Source organism: Felis catus, chromosome C2 (genome assembly GCF_018350175.1).
Source record: "Felis catus isolate Fca126 chromosome C2, F.catus_Fca126_mat1.0, whole genome shotgun sequence".
In the NCBI taxonomy this organism is placed as follows: domain Eukaryota; kingdom Metazoa; phylum Chordata; class Mammalia; order Carnivora; family Felidae; genus Felis; species Felis catus.
In genome coordinates, this window is record NC_058376.1 from 112,131,201 (window position 1) to 112,148,581 (window position 17,381).

The 17,381-nt window shown below is 39.6% G+C and overlaps 1 long non-coding RNA gene across 1 annotated transcript in view; it reads right to left on the bottom strand.

Annotated features, from left to right (window-relative positions):
• The window catches only part of LOC123380090, a 251,339-nt gene extending 236,883 nt beyond the window's left edge, over window positions 1-14,456 (bottom strand). The window contains exon 1 of the long non-coding RNA XR_006585395.1: window positions 14,284-14,456. This is a non-coding gene — a long non-coding RNA (uncharacterized LOC123380090). The remainder of the gene's footprint in view (window positions 1-14,283) is intronic.
• Window positions 14,457-17,381: the final 2,925 nt, after the last annotated feature.

A 17,381-nucleotide genomic window follows, 5' to 3' on the forward strand; every position in this document is an offset into this window, starting at 1 on the left:
TTGTGTGTGTGTATGTGTGATGTGTGGTACATCAGGGTAGGGTGGTGGTCAGCCCTAAGGACTCTGACTTCTAGATATCAATTCATCTTGTTTCATTCAGCATCTATATTTTTGATTCCTTCAGTTATGTCCAATGCAGCTTAATGAAAATGCTGAAACCTCCTCTCTCTACGCCCCCCCCTCCACCCTGCCACATACACACAGAGACAGACAGATAAACTCAATGGATAAAGAGAAAAGCCCTCAGGGTTCCTTTCTTGGAGACTGAAGATACAGTGGGTTTACAAATGGCCCCAGAGATTACCCAGGCAACTTTCAATTACAAATTGAATGGGTTTCTTTGGCTTCTCAGAGCCTGGGTGAGATGAAAACTACAGGGATAATTAAAAGTACATTAAAATTCCATTTTTGTTTAAAGAAAATTATGCAAAATTGTGAAAATAACTTATATGTTACTTATCTAGAAACTTAGATAAGTACCTGTCATATTTACTATCCCTTTGAGTTTTGATTTGCAAAGCAGATTCTGGGCTTTACTTTTTCTCTTAGGTAATTCGCTTACATTTTTATATCAGTTAATAAGTAGCCATGATGCTTTATTAAGGCATCCTTGTCTGAAAAGAATGTAAACCATGCAATTAAAAATCCCAAATCAGGGGCACCTGGGTGGCTCAGTCGGTTAAGAGGCTGACTTCGGCTCAGGTCATGATTTCACGGTCCGTGAGTTCGAGCCCCGCGTTGGGCTCTGTGCTGACAGCTCAGAGCCTGAAGCCTGTTTCAGATTCTGTGTCTCCCTCTCTCTGACCCTCCCCCGTTCATGCTCTGTCTCTCTGTCTCAAAAATAAATGTTAAAAAAAAATTAAAAAAAAAAAATCCCAAATCATAGGCAAAAGATTATTTTCTACCCAAACATACAACTGCTCAAAATGCAAACAGATTTTTCCTAAGTATGTGCCTTTTATGTGCATTTGACTTGTATGAATATCATTACCATAAAATTATTTCCATGTCTGTATTTATTCATCAATTTAAAAGTGATATTAGTCTCTGCACCTCCCAATAATAGTTTGAAAATGGTGGTGAGTTGTAAATTATGCTTCTAAGGGTGGCACCATTGTAGGTGTTAAACAGAAATAACAGCTCTGCTTTGTTGGAATGAACCTTGAATTTTTCAAGTATTGTTATGCAAGAGTTTCAGAGATGCATCCATTGCATAAAATGTGACCACCCTATAATTATACGATCATTGTGAAATATTCAGACAATCAAAACATATAAAGAAGTAAAAATCATCCATAAGCCTAACACTAAGAAATACAATTAAAGTCTTTGAAAAAAAAAAAAAACCACATAACTGCTAAAATGTTTCAGCAAAACATTAACATATTTTCCTTATGATACAAAATTAGAGTAAGGTTAGGAGAAACACTACTACATCGGTTAAATACCTCAATCACGTAAGTACTAACGCTCCATAACTTCTGCTTATTTAGATGTATCTCCACCTCCATTTACGCTGTTAGATTTGAAGAGAACGCAGCTGAATGTGTTGAGCTACACAGTAGTCCTCCTCAATCCCTTTCATTCTCCTCAAAACCAAGTCCCTTTGACTATACTTCCAAAATACACCTCCATTCCTCTATCTCTATCACTCCCCGTCTACTCCTCCATCATCCTGTACCTAGACTAACACAAGAGCCTCCTACTGATTTCCCTGCTTCCTTCCATTTCTGCCACTTTAAAATAGCTTCTTGGGGTGCCTCGGTCAGTTAAGCGTCCAACTTCGGCTCAGGTCACGATCTCGCGGTCCCTGAGTTCGAGCCCCGCATAGGGCTCTGGGCTGATGGCTCGGAGCCTGGAGCCTGCTTCCGATTCTGTGTCTCCCTCTCTCCCTGCCCCTCCCCCGTTCATGTTCTGTCTCTCTCTGTCTCAAAAATAAATAAACTTTAAAAAAATTTTAAAAAAATAGTTTCTTATTCAACAGCCAAAAATGGCTGTTAATAAATAATTGGATTTATCTATTCAGTCGCTCATGGCCTTCAACCTACTCTGTGCCCCATACTTTCCTATGAACAAAACAAAGTTCCTCTCTTCATGCAACAACTTACAGGTTCCAGGATTCCCCAGGCCTTCTTGGGCCTCCATGCTCTTTCTCAGGTGCCTGTTAGAGGAAGACTTCTGTGCTCCCCACCCCACCGCACCTGCCTGGTTGGATATGCACATATTTGTGTTTTCAGGGTTTCCTGTGCATTCCTGCCTTTCAGCTGTTACCTACCACTGTATCACCATGGTTAATTACCTTTCTGTCTTCCTGTGTTAGATTGTGAAGTCCTCCTAAGAAGGGGCTCTGTGTTTCCACTCTTGTTTATTAGGTTATATCATGACCTTATGATCTAACTACCAGTTATGGGAATACTGTTGGGGAAAAAAAACGGCCCAGAGAATTTAATTTCAGTATTATATAGACATGAAGCAACAACAACAAACCAAGAATGATGAGTATCAGGTTCAGAAATCCATTCTGGGATTTTCTTTCTTATATTTCCTGGACAGTTTTTAGAATCTGGTTGGTTGAAAATGACCCCAATAAAGTAGGGATCATCACACAAAAGGGGACAAGTTTGTGGAGACTGAAAATACAGCCAAAATCAAACCCATTTTTAACCTTCCAGCTGGGTGATTCTCTACAAATTACATAAATGCAAGACTTATTTTTCTCATTTCTATCCCAATAATGAATATGTAGGTCATGAAACATCTCATCAGTTTTCCTCCAGGTAGATGAAAACATAGTATGATGCTAACAGTGAGTTATATCCATCAAGTGTGAATTTTTATTTATTTCAGTCACTGGGAATTTTCTGACGCTTCTCCTTGAAGTCTGGGCCTATCCCTTAGGCCTACTCATCTCCATTCCTTCTATTTTTCCAGGCATAGGAATGTGGTAGGGTGTGTTAGACAGTGGTTTACAGTCAAACATAATTGGTCAGATCTCTCAGAAAATATGTTTTTCTGAGATTCTGTCTGCAGAAAGAACATTGAATCCACATGTGTTGTTTTCTCTTGTTGCCATTGACATCCTGCAGTCAACATCTGGTCTGTTTTTAGTTTAAAAAAAACTTTTCTTTTCTTTTCTTTTCTTTTTTTTTTTTTTAAAATGTGGCTTCCCTATTTTTCTAAACTGACCCCAGATGCCAAGATTGTCTAAATTCTAACCTTTTTTCCAGGGCTTTATTTTGTATGGATAATTGTTCGGTAAATGAATATTATCACTTTCTTCTGCAAAATGAAGGGTGAGAATCCTTGTTTATGTTTTCTTTGGCTTTTCTAAAGATGAATTGGCATTTTAAAGCAAAAATGTTTTAAAGTTGAATTTTGTGCTTTTCTAATTAAAGGGGTATTTTTAAAATAATTGAAAAAAGCTGGCCTAATATATCAGAACAATAATATATTCTTCATCTTGGCTCAGGATGAATTGGCTTGATTTTGCAAAGGCCAAAGGATTCATTTTTTTCCAGTGCTGAATTCGTTCACCTTCTTAATCTTGGTTTAGAACATATTATGTTGTGTGGGTAGTAGAGATTGGAGAACTAAGGACACCCTTTCAAGTTTTAATAGGAGGAAATAAAAACTCACATTAAGACTTGTCTTGGAATGACTCATAGATTCAACAGTGATCACTCTCCAAAATAAAATGACCCTATGTTTAGGGGGGAAAAGGTAATTAGAGGCTCTGACCAGCCCAAGTTTCAATTCTAAAGAACCAAGATTTTCTGTTCAACTTTAACCCATGTGAATTTCTTGAATTTCAGCTGTTTTTATTTTACAACTGGAAAGTATCAGGACCACCATGAAAAAACAGACAGCAATTTGGTCTTAAAAATTATTAAGTAAATATTGATTTCTCAGGAGAAAAGCTCAAACCACAGACATCCACACCCAATAATTAGCTAATCTATTCTAAATGCCAAAAATGAATAGAAAAAAAAAATAGAAAAAGAAACGACAGTTTTTATCCACAATTTAACAGGTATATGAAATACCAAAGGCAAATTTCAGTTTCCTAGAGCTTAGATTGCCAAATACTTTACCTCTTTGGTTTTACATATTTAATGTTTTTTTAATTAAAATATTTAAAGTGCTGTTTAATTCTACTCTTCTTATTCCTCTTTCCCTATAACTAATGACTGAAAAGGCATGGTCATTTTTACTCAGAAATTACTTGCACCTATTTAGCTTCTTTTTAAAATTATTTTTAAACATTTTATTTATTTTTCATAGACAGAGTGCAAGCAGGGGAGGGGCAGAGAGGGAGGAAGACACAGAATCTGAAGCAGCCTCCAGGCTCCGAGCTGTCAGCATAGAGCCCGACATGGGGCTCGAACCCATGAACTGTGAGATCATGACCTGAGCCGAAGTCAGACACTTAACTGACTGAGCCACCCAGGTGTCCCATTTAACTTCTTTACCTCAAAAATTGCATAAATATTGCTGACCACATATCTTTCTTATTGTCTTCCATTAAGAACATGTAGCCTGAGAAGTTACAAAAGGGGATACAAGGCATTCTGTTGTGTTCCTATTTCAAGTTGAAGATTAATCTTTTCAAATATTTCAAAGTTAATATGTCTAGAAACCATTCTCTGCTATATTTTCTAATTTATGCCACCAGATAGTACTAGGATTTTTTATGAAGATGATTTCTATATGCAGTATTATGAATATGATTATTAATGTATGAACACATGATCTTGGGCACATCATAAGAGCTGGTGTGTTTTGACTGGTACAATTTAGAAATTTCACATTTGGGAAAAATAGTCATAGTGAAATATGCTTTGATGATAAGGATGGGAGTTTTTCTCAGAAAATTAAAATAACACCGTCCTCGGGGCGCCTGGGTGGCTCAGTCGGTTAAGCGGCCGACTTCGGCTCAGGTCATGATCTCGCGGTCCGTGAGTTCGAGCCCCGCGTCGGGCTCTGTGCTGACAGCTCAGAGCCTGGAGCCTGTTTCAGATTCTGTGTCTCCCTCTCTCTGACCCTCCCCTGTTCATGCTCTGTCTCTCTCTCTCTCAAAAATAAACGTTAAAAAAATTAAAAAAAAAATAACACTGTCCTAAGATGATTTACAAAACACATCACTGTCCAGAAGTCAGCTCCATAAATACCATAGATACGTGAAAATTATCTCCCTTGGTCTCTAATAATGAAGAACCCCTCTATAATTTCAGGGTTGGTTATCTGTCAAAAGGGTTGAGTGGCAAGAATCATCATTGAAGACTGGCTTCATTTTTTCACTTTAGCCCACTGTGAGTTGCCTTTTCAAGCAAACTCTACTCAGGATTTCAGGATTTGGGGCAGAGATGAAATTAGAATCCAGTCTTCCGAATCTTGTAACTTTCCATAAAAATATAGAGTCACATGATTCCTGGTCTTGTGTTTTCACTGAAATCACAAGATTCCTATAGCAAACAATGAAAGATAAATAGATGTGAGGTCAGAGAAACATAAGAACACCCTCAATATTATGTCATAGACAGGCACTCTGTTATACATTATTAATTAGTTTGAAAGTAACTTCTGGATATTGAATTCTTTTCAAAAATTCTTTTTATTGCTCTTCATCTTCAGAGCTTCTTGGGATTTAAAAAAGGAAACTTCATATTTTGGAAGTAACAAATGAGGCATTAGGAATCAAAGCCTGCCAGGTGATGCAAATGACAACAGTGATGATATTAATGATGCCTAAACAAATACAGCCCTGGCCTACCAAGAGGTCTTGATTCCACCTTGCTTTACCAGAACAAATCCTGTTTAAGATAATGCCACCAGGTAGTGGTAGGCTTGGATTAGATCTTGGATGGGGAATAACTTTTTGTTATACATTCATTGGGTCATGCAGCTCCTTCTCTTCTTTATCATTTTAAGTGTTTATTATGTAGATGTTGTTGAATAATGGCCATTTTTCCCATCTTAACTGAATAATATCAACACACTTTGCCCTGGATATGGGTCAAGATGGCATTATTGGTGATGTTGGCTGCCTGTCATATGTATCCCCTTCCTTCCTGGGCAAGGAATGGAATGAGGAATTACCCATTATTCTCAATGTCCAGAAAAGGAAGAAATGGCAGGTGTTTGATTTTGCAGCAGCTAGGTTAGAGGCATATACAGTGGGCACTGCCAGTCAGACACTTTCAGGCCACCGACTACTGTTGCAAGCCCACTGTGGAGTGAGTAATGCAAAGATGCAGGGACAAAGGAGATTTTGTCCTAGTGCATATAGCAGACACAACAGTTTCAGGGTCAGCATGGCAATGGTGCCAATGGCAGAAAATGTCCAAGATTGGAGGTGGAAGGCAGTCTTTTTGTTCCTACTTTTTTTTATTTTTCCTGAGCCTAACATTCCAAATTTTCTGCATATTCTGAGTATCCAGCAAGATTTTTGAGAAATTCCTTTTAGATTTAAGTCATCCAGAGTCAGTCTCAGTTAGTTCCAATGAGGAACTCTGATAGCTAAATGGCTTGAATAAAGAGAGCTTTGCTTTTGGCATCTGGGAATATCCAATGAATATGTTTGCTTTGCTGTAGATTTCAGTCACTAGCAGGGAAATGTATTAAGAGCCAGCTTAATTTCTGCCAATAAGTGCTTGCTGTCCATTGTAATGTCTTCAGAATTTTCTCTATACAATCAGCAAAATACTACAAGTAAAATATATTTCTCTCTCTCTCTCTCTTTCAGCTGGTGGGTTCAATTCTTCCTCCTTTATGTAAGCTTTCCAAAGGCTTTGGAAATAAACTATGCATCATGTAGAGATCTAAAGAACTTTGCTAAATTTTTGTCATGTTCATAAAAGTCTCCCTCCCACCATTTTTCTTTCTAAGTGGCAGGAACACTTGACCAGAAGTCTGGAGAACATACTTCCTAGTCCTTGCTCTTTTCCCAATTGATTCGTCACCTTTGTAAATGGCTTCATCATTCTGGGCATCAGTTGCCCATGTGTAAAATGTGGGAAAGGAAACCTCAGGAAGGTAGGCTATATCCCTTCTTCTTGTGTTACTACTTGCTCCACAGAATCTGGTTTTATAAGAAAACCTAACAGGGAAAAATTTGCCCTTTTCTGCCCAACCCCTCAAAATAAGCATCATTATCCATCCTTCAATAAAACATAAGGAGAAAAGGGGGAAAATGAAAGCAGAAAAAGAAAAAAAACCTTGTTTTCTTTTGATAGAAGTTCATGAAATATAGCAACTAGTCTCATTTTCTGGAGCTTTGAACAACTAGTTAATCTTAATTATTGCCTAAAGAAACCAAACACGCATAATTTCAGGTTTTTAAAGAATCCCATTCATTAAAATAAAGGAGCCAAGCATAGGTAGAGTGATATTTTTATGGAGCACTAGACTTGTAATTTTCCAACATCTGTAGGGAGTTAAAAAACAATCACTACGATCATTTCAGTCACTCTGAAGCCAGCAATATGAGTAATCTTTAGACGTTTTATGGGTTCTACAAAATCATCAAATAGATTTTCAAACAGTGTTTGCAGTAAGAACCACACCTCTTTTTTTCTGGGCATGGAAAAACCATGTAAAATAGATTCTCAATGAAGCCAACACTGTAAGTAACAGACACAGTTTATTTTTAGAGACTGGGTTGCCATTAGTACATAGTTGGACACTTTCTAGTCTGACTTAAACACACAAGAAACACCTTCCTGATCATTTATAGAGCAAGGTCTTGTCTCCACCCTACATAAAGTATAAAATATAAAGGTTCTAATAATAGGGATACACCTAATAAATGCATTGATGGGTGCTTTCTCTTTCGACACAATTAAATTGCCCTAAGCAATATCTACTTAATGAGGCCTTAAATTGTCAGGAATAAATAGGTGCACTCCGCCTTAACTTCAACATGAGGCTATGGCAGACACTGCTCTTTTCAGCTATTTAAATTTATTTTGGACCTTCTGCTTATCTTTTCAAGGTCCCTTTAGTGAGAATGGTTCATGGACTTCTAGCAGTCTGTCTCCTACACATGAGCCCTCCTTTATTGGAAGCTGACACTGTACTAACAATGAACTCCTGGCAAATGGCTATAATTGGTAAGTTTAAGTTTAGGAATATTAGAAAAAGACACTTAGTTCTGTGTTACCCTTGAGCTTTTGTAGAAGACATAAAGTCCTTCTGCTTCTAATTAAAACCAGACGAAACACTGAATGAAGGCTAGCCTTACACATAATGAAGAAGATGTGTATTTTGACAGGTTTTCTCCCTTGTAGTCACTTCATTTATATCTTGACTTTTCAAATTTCTGTAGTAGGGGAAATCCACTGTCATTGAACTTTTCAAACTAAGATATAAAATCACCGTGTCCCTAGGAGAGGTACGATGATTTAAATTCATATTAAGGCACACATGATTGATATTAGATTATTTCTGAAGGCTGGTTAGGATAAGAAGAAAAAAATAGGAAGATACTAAGAGCTTAAAAACAGAGACAGTCTTGGAAGTTGGGGAGGAAGCTTAATTCATCCACAGAGAAACAGGGGGAATCAGGTATTGAGGAGGGAATTGTGAGGCAGCTTGATGCTTACCCACCAGGCTTACCAAGAAGCTGCAAGGTGACTTTTGTTTTAACGGAGAACCTTTGGTCAGGGCTGACTTGACTTCCAAAGAGTTTATCAGGTAAATGTTGGCAATAGAAATCCCAGGAGGACTTTGGGTTTATTGCCTGTCTTCACCTCTGTTATATGAATTTCTTGGGGTAAGGAGTATTACTATTTTATTCACAACTAGATCCCCAGCACCTGAAATGTGCCTGGTACATGGGAAGGACTCAATAAATATTTGTTTTCAGAAGGAAGAAGCAGAGGCTTATTGAGAATACCCAGTGACAGGAGATCTGGGGCATGTGGTCTTCAGTACTCCAACGAGTATGTAGCTGTCTTCAAGAAATCTGTCTGTGGTGTATACAAAAGGATTTACAACACACTCAAGGGAGTGTGGTTATAAGATAGGTGACACGCCATCCTTTTGCCAAGATTTGTCTCGCTATGTTCATGCTCCCCAAAGCTCCCTCTGGCTTCTGACTGACCTCCTACTGGTTAGTCCTTCCTTCTTGGGACACCTACGTGTGTCTGTGTCACCCATCATGCTGCCCTTCGACTTTCTGTGACTACTGGTCCTCAACTGAGGTCCCACCTTTATTCCTGGAATTCACAACTTGTCCTTTAGACACCAAGTCTGCACAAATCCTATGCCTCTCCAGGTGTTTCAGATTGAGCAGCAGACTTTCATTCTTAAGCATGTCCCCAATCTGGCCACTGCCCAACTCTGTCCTGTCCCATGTTCATGGTGTGGTATAAATTTGAGAGTGAGATTAAGTCTTTAGAGAAGAGAACTAATGGGTCCACCTTCGAGGAGCTAGCAACAGCAGAGACTGAGGAAAGGAGAAGAGGACAGGAAAAAATGAATTCCGTGGGACCTAGGAACATGGAAAGGGGGATGGGAGCAAAAAACTCTATATACTTTAAAATCTGGCCCTGGATTTGTCCTGTCCCAAATGCTGACTGTACCAGCCTGTCAAACATTTAGAGAGATGCACAACTGTGCAAACAAAGCAAATTGCAAACCAGTTTTAGTAATTTCTCAATGAAGGGATTACCCTGTAATTCTCTGTGAACCTCCTATTTTGCAAGCCCAAAGGGAAAATAGTTTGTTCTAGACACGTCTATTATTGCTTGTCCCACCCTCAGCTAGTTGGAAGGGAAACTGCCCTTGCCTTCAAGTCCCTGCTGAGTATGCACAACCATGTTCACCGGCCTTGTCCATAAAATATGGTCAAAATAGTGTCTGCCTCCCAAATTGTTATTGGGATTAAATGAATCATGTCTAGAGTGTTTAGTAGATTGTCTGGCATGTAGTAAGCATCCAATAAATGTCAAGAGTGATACCGTGATGGTAAGAGATGACAGTGATGATGTTTATAATAATAATGTTAACACATCTTTGGTTGTGACTGATTGGATAAGATATGCTCTTAGCCAAAAGCTACCAATCCAGAAGCTGCACGTTGACTTCTGAATTCTTTGGCTGGTTTCAAAAGGTGGGCTAAACCAATAAAGAGTCTTTCTCAGAGAAACAACTGATGGTGACTGGTAAAGGTCATGGGCTGGGATGGCCCTGGTGTGACAGAGTGAAGGTTAAAATCGGAAGGAAAAAGTAACTGAAAGAAGGTGAGTGAAAAACAATAGGCATTGTAAGAAATGCACTAAGAAGCAGAAGCAGAGAGAAAGAGAAAGAAAGAAAATGAAAACCAAGAGTGCTCAGCACCTGGCCTGCCCTTTAATTCTGCTGCTCACTACCAGTTTCTCAAATATCTCCTAGATTTCGACCCTCACTCCTGACTTTTTGTTTTAAATACGTTTGAATTTGAGTGTTTTTTACGTTTCATGAGCCCCAAGGATCCTAACTGGATTTTAATACCTTTTTTAATGTTTATTTTATTTATTTTTGAAAGAGAGAGAGTGCAAGCAGGGGAGAGGCAGAGAAAGAGAGAGGGAAAGAAAGAATCTGAAGCTCAAACTCAAGAACCTCAGTAACCTTGAGATCATGACCTGAGCTGAAGTCAGATGCTTAACAGACTGAGCCACCTACACGCCTCTCTACAATCTGGAGTTCTCTCTTGTCCAGCAAGAAAGCAGATGCAGAATTGAATACAGAAGAGGCTAGCGTCCAGAGGAGACAAAAGCCTCGAATAGGGCTTTTGGCTCCATATTTATTGAGCTCACAAGATATTACCCACGTGGTGAACATGAAGAAAACAAGATCTCACACACGTGAACATAGAGAAAACAATCAGATAGTAATCATTAACTTGCGTAAGAAGCAAATAGTGTGGGGGAAAAGTGGACATTGGCCAGATGGAAAGTAACTTCCTGCAGGCAATATAACAAGTTATTTGTGATCCCATGACAATATCTCACGAGCTAACCTTGGGCGTTTTTGCCCCATGGTATCGGCTTTCTGCCCTAAGCTTTTATCTAACCCACGTAAGTAGAACCTGTTTCCCCACAGCCCTCCTAACTGGATTTAAAAAATAATTTTTACAGTATCATTAGTCATACTACAAAAAATGAGTCAGACAGTATCTGGCTGCAACACTTCCTTTCAACTGGGGTTTAAAAATTTTAGAGGCGACCAATGATTACAAACACTGATGAACGGTTTCAGCTGTTTATGTACACTGGCATTACAGTGGATAGGCCCTCCTAGATAATTCCATCCTTAGGCCCACCACAAAGAGACTGTGATGTTAATGATCTGAGCCGGTGACTGAAGTGGCAGTGGAGTGTCAGGCAGTGTAGACCTAAATGCCTAGAGGGGACACTAATGCCTGGGTGGGAACTCTGCCAAGTGAAGGGGCATGCCATCCCGTGTCTCTCTGGACCCCTTCCCATGAAGAGAATTCCTCCCCTGGACAGTCTTCTGTTGACTGATAAAAATATGCTTCCAATATAAAAACTGGAAACGCAAAATTTTAAAACTTGAATCTTCTGATTTTTACATGTTGCAAACTAATTTAATTTTTAAAAATAGCTATGGCCCGAAGAAATGTGTCTGTAGACCCAACTTTATCTGAGGCTGCCAGTTTGCACCCTCTGATGTAATGGGATGAGAGATATACTCTAGTTAAGAACCGGATGCCTCACAATTTATCACATTTCTTAAGTCCCCAGCCAGCTATGTAGTTATACTGTAAAAAGACAAGAAAGGGAGACTTTATTCTGAGAAGTTTTGCCAGAGGGAAATGAAGAAAAGTATATCAACATTTGTCAAATATTTAGGAATGAGTTAATATAATTATCAAATTATGGATCCTGGTAATAATGCACACATAATAATGCAATAATGCCTTTCATATTGCAATAAAACCATGTTACGTCTCCTAGCACACTTGTATGTCATTTTGCAATTGTCTCCTTTATCACATCCATTTCAGCAACAATTGCTAGGAAATCGCACAGTACGTGGGTAATTTTTAAGCCTTTTTTCCTGTTCCTAAAAGATTAAACCCTAGTATTAAACCTTGTATTAAGCCTCATATTAAACCCTTGGAGTTGTATTTAAACACACTCTTTGACTATGATAAGAAAGTAGTTTAAATGATATATGCACATATTTTAATTTCCCTAAAATTATGTGCTCTAGGTTTTTTTTTTAATTTTTCAGACTAATCCAATTAACTGCAATAGAATACACATTTTGAAATGCAGAGTATGTAAAACATGATACAAGGCACAGCTTTCAGCTTATAATTCAGTAATAGTCTTCTCAGTGTATACTATAATTGTCCTCTTATTTTCAAAAGATTACATGAACACTCCCTATGAAATGTAATTTTTAAAATGCTGTCCTTTGTTCTAAATTCTTTCAATTTAAAGCAAAGTGGTGATAAAGGAATAATAACTTCCTTCCACATCCCTCTCTTAAAACCTGTGTATCTAGGGGGCGCCTGGGTGGCGCAGTCGGTTAAGCGTCCGACTTCAGCCAGGTCACGATCTCGCGGTCTGTGAGTTCGAGCCCCGCGTCGGGCTCTGGGCTGATGGCTCGGAGCCTGGAGCCTGTTTCTGATTCTGTGTCTCCCTCTCTCTGCCCCTCCCCCGTTCATGCTCTGTCTCTCTCTGTCCCAAAAACAAAAACAAAAAAAAAAAAAAAATAACGTTAAAAAAAAAAAAAAAAAAACCTGTGTATCTAGGGGCTCCTGGGTGGCTCAGTCTGTTAAGCGTTGGCCTCTATTTTTGGTTCAGGTCACGATCTCCTGGTTGGTGGGGTGGTTGGAGGCCCCATGTCGGGCTCTGCACTAACAGTGCTAGAACCTGCTTGGGATTCTCTCTCTGACCCTCAAAATAAATACATAAACAACAACAACAACAAAACATTAAAAAAATAAACCTGTGTAGCTAACAAAAGACGTAAGAGAGTTACTGGTATTTAAGAACTCTCGATTGCATATGAAAAAGTATTCACTACTTGTGGTGTTAGTCCCAGCATCTAAAGAGTTTAGAAGTCATCACTATTGTCTTTGAATAAGAGAACACTGAACAAACAGAAAATTAGCAACTGGCTTAAGACCCACTAGAGAACTGAGGCTGCCGGGCAAACCACCCCTGAAATCTGGGAGAGACAGGCGGTGACAGGCAGAGTAACAGCGGCCCGAACAAGCTCACATGCTAATCCCTGGAACCTGTGAATACGTTACTTTACCCAAAAGGAAATTAAGGGAGCAGATGGAACTATGGTCGCTAATCAGCTAATATTAAAATACGGAGATTATGGGCTGGGTCCGATGCAATCACAAGGGGCCTTAAAAGTAGAAAACGGAGACAAAAGAGAATCACAGACGTGGCAGGGTGAAAAGTACCCTGTCCTATGTTAAGGCTTTGGAAGATGTAGGAATGATTTACTACCAAGGAACGCCAGTGGGCTTGAGAAGGTGAAAAAAAATAAGCTTCTCCTGTAGAGCTTCTCGAAGAAATGTAGCCCTCCCAACTCATTGATTGTAGCCCACTGAGACCCATACAAACTTCTGACTTCCAGAACTATAAGATAATAAATAAATCTATATTGTTTTAAGACATCAGGTTTGCGGTAGCTTGTTATAGCAGCAATAGTGAAATAATACATAGGCCAATCCAGAGTCTCAGCTCAGCACCTTACCTGAGGCAGAAGCCACTAGCCCCTTAACACCAAAATGCTAATTGTTACAAATTGCTGGAAGCTGTGTGGACTAATTGAGAGTGAGAAAGTCCTGGGGCCATAGTCGTAGGCCCTCACACTTCTGTGGGTTTTACCCCTACCAGCCCTCTACGCGGGATCTCAGGATGAAGAGGGAAGAAAGCTTGCCCGAAACGGGGTGGGGGTGGGGGTGGGGTGGTAGACCAAGCAACATAAAATACACCCAGAACATTCTCCATAACAGAGGCTTACCCCCTTATTCATACCGTGTGAAGTAGAAATTTTAGTGTTTATTAGGTAACTGTAGTCCCTCCCTTATCCACCGGGCATACATTCCCAAGAACCCCAATGGATGCCTGAAACCCCGAATGGTACCAAACCTTAGGCGTACTCTGTTTTTTCCTCCTTAGGCATACCCGTGATACAGTTTAATTCCTACATTAAGCACAGTAAGAGATTAACAACAATAACTAATAATAAACCAATTGTAACATGCTGTAATAAAAGCTATGTGAAAATGGCTTATTGTGCTGCACTCACCGTTCTCGTGAAGAGGTGAGATGAGTGAGATGATCAAATGCCGGCGGGTGGAAGTGAAGTGAGGTGAGTGGCGCAGGCAGTGAGACATAGCGTTTAGCTGCTACTGACCCTCTGAAGGATTCGTCAGAAGGAGAATCACCTGTTTTCGGAAAGTGATGCCTGTACCTGAAACTGCTGACGGCGAAATCACAGATAAGGAGGGGACCACTATACCCTTCATGTGAACAGTTCCGGGAAGTACTGGGTTAGGCGAACAGTCCCTAAAAGGTGTTGGACCAGCAGCATCGACTTCATCTAGAAACCTGTTAGAAATGAAAGTCTTGGGGTGTCTGGGTGGGTGAGTCCATTAAGCATCCAACTTCAGCTCAGGTCCTGATCTCACAGCTCATGAGTTCCGGCCTGGCGTGGGGCTCTGTGCTGACAGCTCAGAGCCTGGAGCCTGCTTCAGAGTCTGTGTCTCCCTCTCTCTCTCTGTCCCCTTCCTGCTAATGCTTTCTGTCTCTCAAAATAAATAAATAAACATTAAGAAAAAAAAAAAAAGACAAAACTAACAATTTTACAATCTGCATAGAATGGAAATATTTCAAAAGCTACTACTGATGATTTAGAAAATACTTGGAATTAAGGATTATTATTTCGGATTTCCTTGGTCAAATAGCCTCTAAGATGTGAATTTGATGGAAACATTCAGTTTTGAAATGGTTAGAGATACTGCAGTGATAAATTACCACCACTTGAGGGCAGTAAAAGCACATTTCTTGTCTGTATATTGCGGATGATTTAATTACAACTGTAAAATTAAACCCTTTTTTGAAAACATTTAAATCCAAGCTAGTTAACATACAGTGTAGTAATTGTATCAGGAGTAGAACCCAGTGATTCATCACTTACATACAACACTCCGTGCTCATCCCAACAAATGCCCTCCTCAATGCCCATCACCCATTTAGCCCATCCCTGACACCCATCCCCCCTCTAGCAACCCTCAGTTTGTTCTCCATATTTAAGAGCCTCTTACACTTTGACTCCCTCTCTGTTTTTATCTTATTTTTCCTTCACTCCCCCTATGTTAATCTGTTTTGTTTCTTAAATTCCATGTATGAGTGAAATCATATAATACTCATCTTGTTCTGACAGACTTATTTCACTTAGCATAATACACTCTAGATCCATCCATGTTGTTGCAAACACTTTCTCCAGATGTTTTTTGTTTGTTTGTTTGTTTGTTTGTTTGTTTGTTTTTAATGTCTTCCTTGGTCTAAAGTTATTATCCCTCACCTCCGTAGTTCAGATTCCATGTTTGTGCATGTGTGTGCATGTTTACACACAAGAGGTTGAGTAAATAAATATAGCTATAAGCATTACAGTCAACAAACATCATTCTTTGGGGCACATTCATAAAGCACCTATATTCTTTCCCATCACTTCCCTGCAAACCCACTATGTTGGTATGCTTCTTTTCCATCACCACCTTGGATAACATCTTGGGCAAGTCCCATAATTTCTCAGATGTTAAAAGAGATTTCCAAGTTACTTTCATCCCCTCCCTCCAATTATCTAATTTCAGTAATTAAAACATGCACCTTGCATAATACTTAAAATTCCAAATTTAACCGTCTCCCTTCATTTTGTCTGCTTCCCACTGGGGAGAGGTGGTAGGGTGGTGGTCACAGACTTTGAGGTTGATTTTCCTATCTCTTCATCACTTCCACTCATCTTCTCATCTCACAAGGTAGCCTCTGACTCCTAGCTGGTTGGGAAAGAGGCAAAATGCAGGAGATGTCTTCTTTCTTTGACACCTCTGTAATCTGACATGGTTTATCTCCAGCTCTGGCAGAAGTTAAAACCTGCCGAGTTCTCTTGAGACAACTTTTGGGAGTTTGGGGGAGCTGTGTGATCATACTACAAGAATCACCAGCTTCATGGGAGTGAGACATGTGTAGGTGCTCAGGACCATGCTCTGTATTACCACCTTGAAAATTTTAATAATTTTTAAACAAGGGATCCTGTATTTTCATTTTTCACTGGAACCCAAAAGTTACAAAACAAGTACTGACTGAGCCACTCTAGACTGCAGCTGTATTACAAGGTAGGAGCCTCTCCCTCAACTGGCAATTTATAATCTCCCCTCAGCCTCTCTCTAGTCAGATCATATCCCTGGCAGAAATCCCTTTGGACAAGATTCTGTGAATAAAGACTACAGGCTAATGCCTTCTGTGGTTTCTCTTGCTCCAGAAAAGCAAGAATTTGGGGGGAGTACAGCCATCGTAAATCTCTATGCTGGTGCCACAAACCATCTTAGCCTGCCTCTCCCTGGAGATTTCTTTTCAGACATGAGTCATATGACTCTATTGTGTTCCTAAGCAACAGTGACCCCTTCTAGGCTCTCCTTGTACTCCAGGAAGCCCCTCCTTCTCCAGATAATTGTCAACCTATCAATTGTTTCTCTAACTCCCTGACTTCTTGGGCCTCAATTTTGTGATACTGTCCAGGCCGGTGAGAAGCTCCGAGTGAAAACCAGGTTTTGGCCCCTCCTGTGCAGGTTCTGGATACAGTGTTCAGCCTTGCTTTGGAAACTGCAAGTTTTTGCTCTCTGCTCTTTTGTTCTCAGCCTTTCTGCTGAAGAAGTTCAGCAGGAAAGGAGATAGAAAAAAATGCCAATATCCAGCCACATCATTTATAATGACACCATTTTACTCAAAACTGGAGAGTTTGGAATTAAAATATTTACCAGAGAAACATTTTTACTTTATCTTTTATTTTAGAGAGAGAGAGAGAGAGAGAGAGAGAGAGAGAGAGAATGCAAGCCAGGGAGAGGGGCAGAGGGAGGGAAAGAGAGAATCTTAAGCATGCTCCATGCTCAGCACTGGATTTCTATCCCATGCTATGAGATCATGACCTGAGCCGAATTCAAGAGTTGAACACTCAACTGACTAAGCCACCCAGGCACCCCTGATAAATATTTTAAATAGTCCTAACTCTACAAATATGTTAATACTTTCATTAGTAGGAGAGAAGAAATACTCAACAAATATTTTTGAGCATCTTTTTTGTATAGGAGTCAGTAATAAGTTCTAATGATGTGCAAATTATTAAGA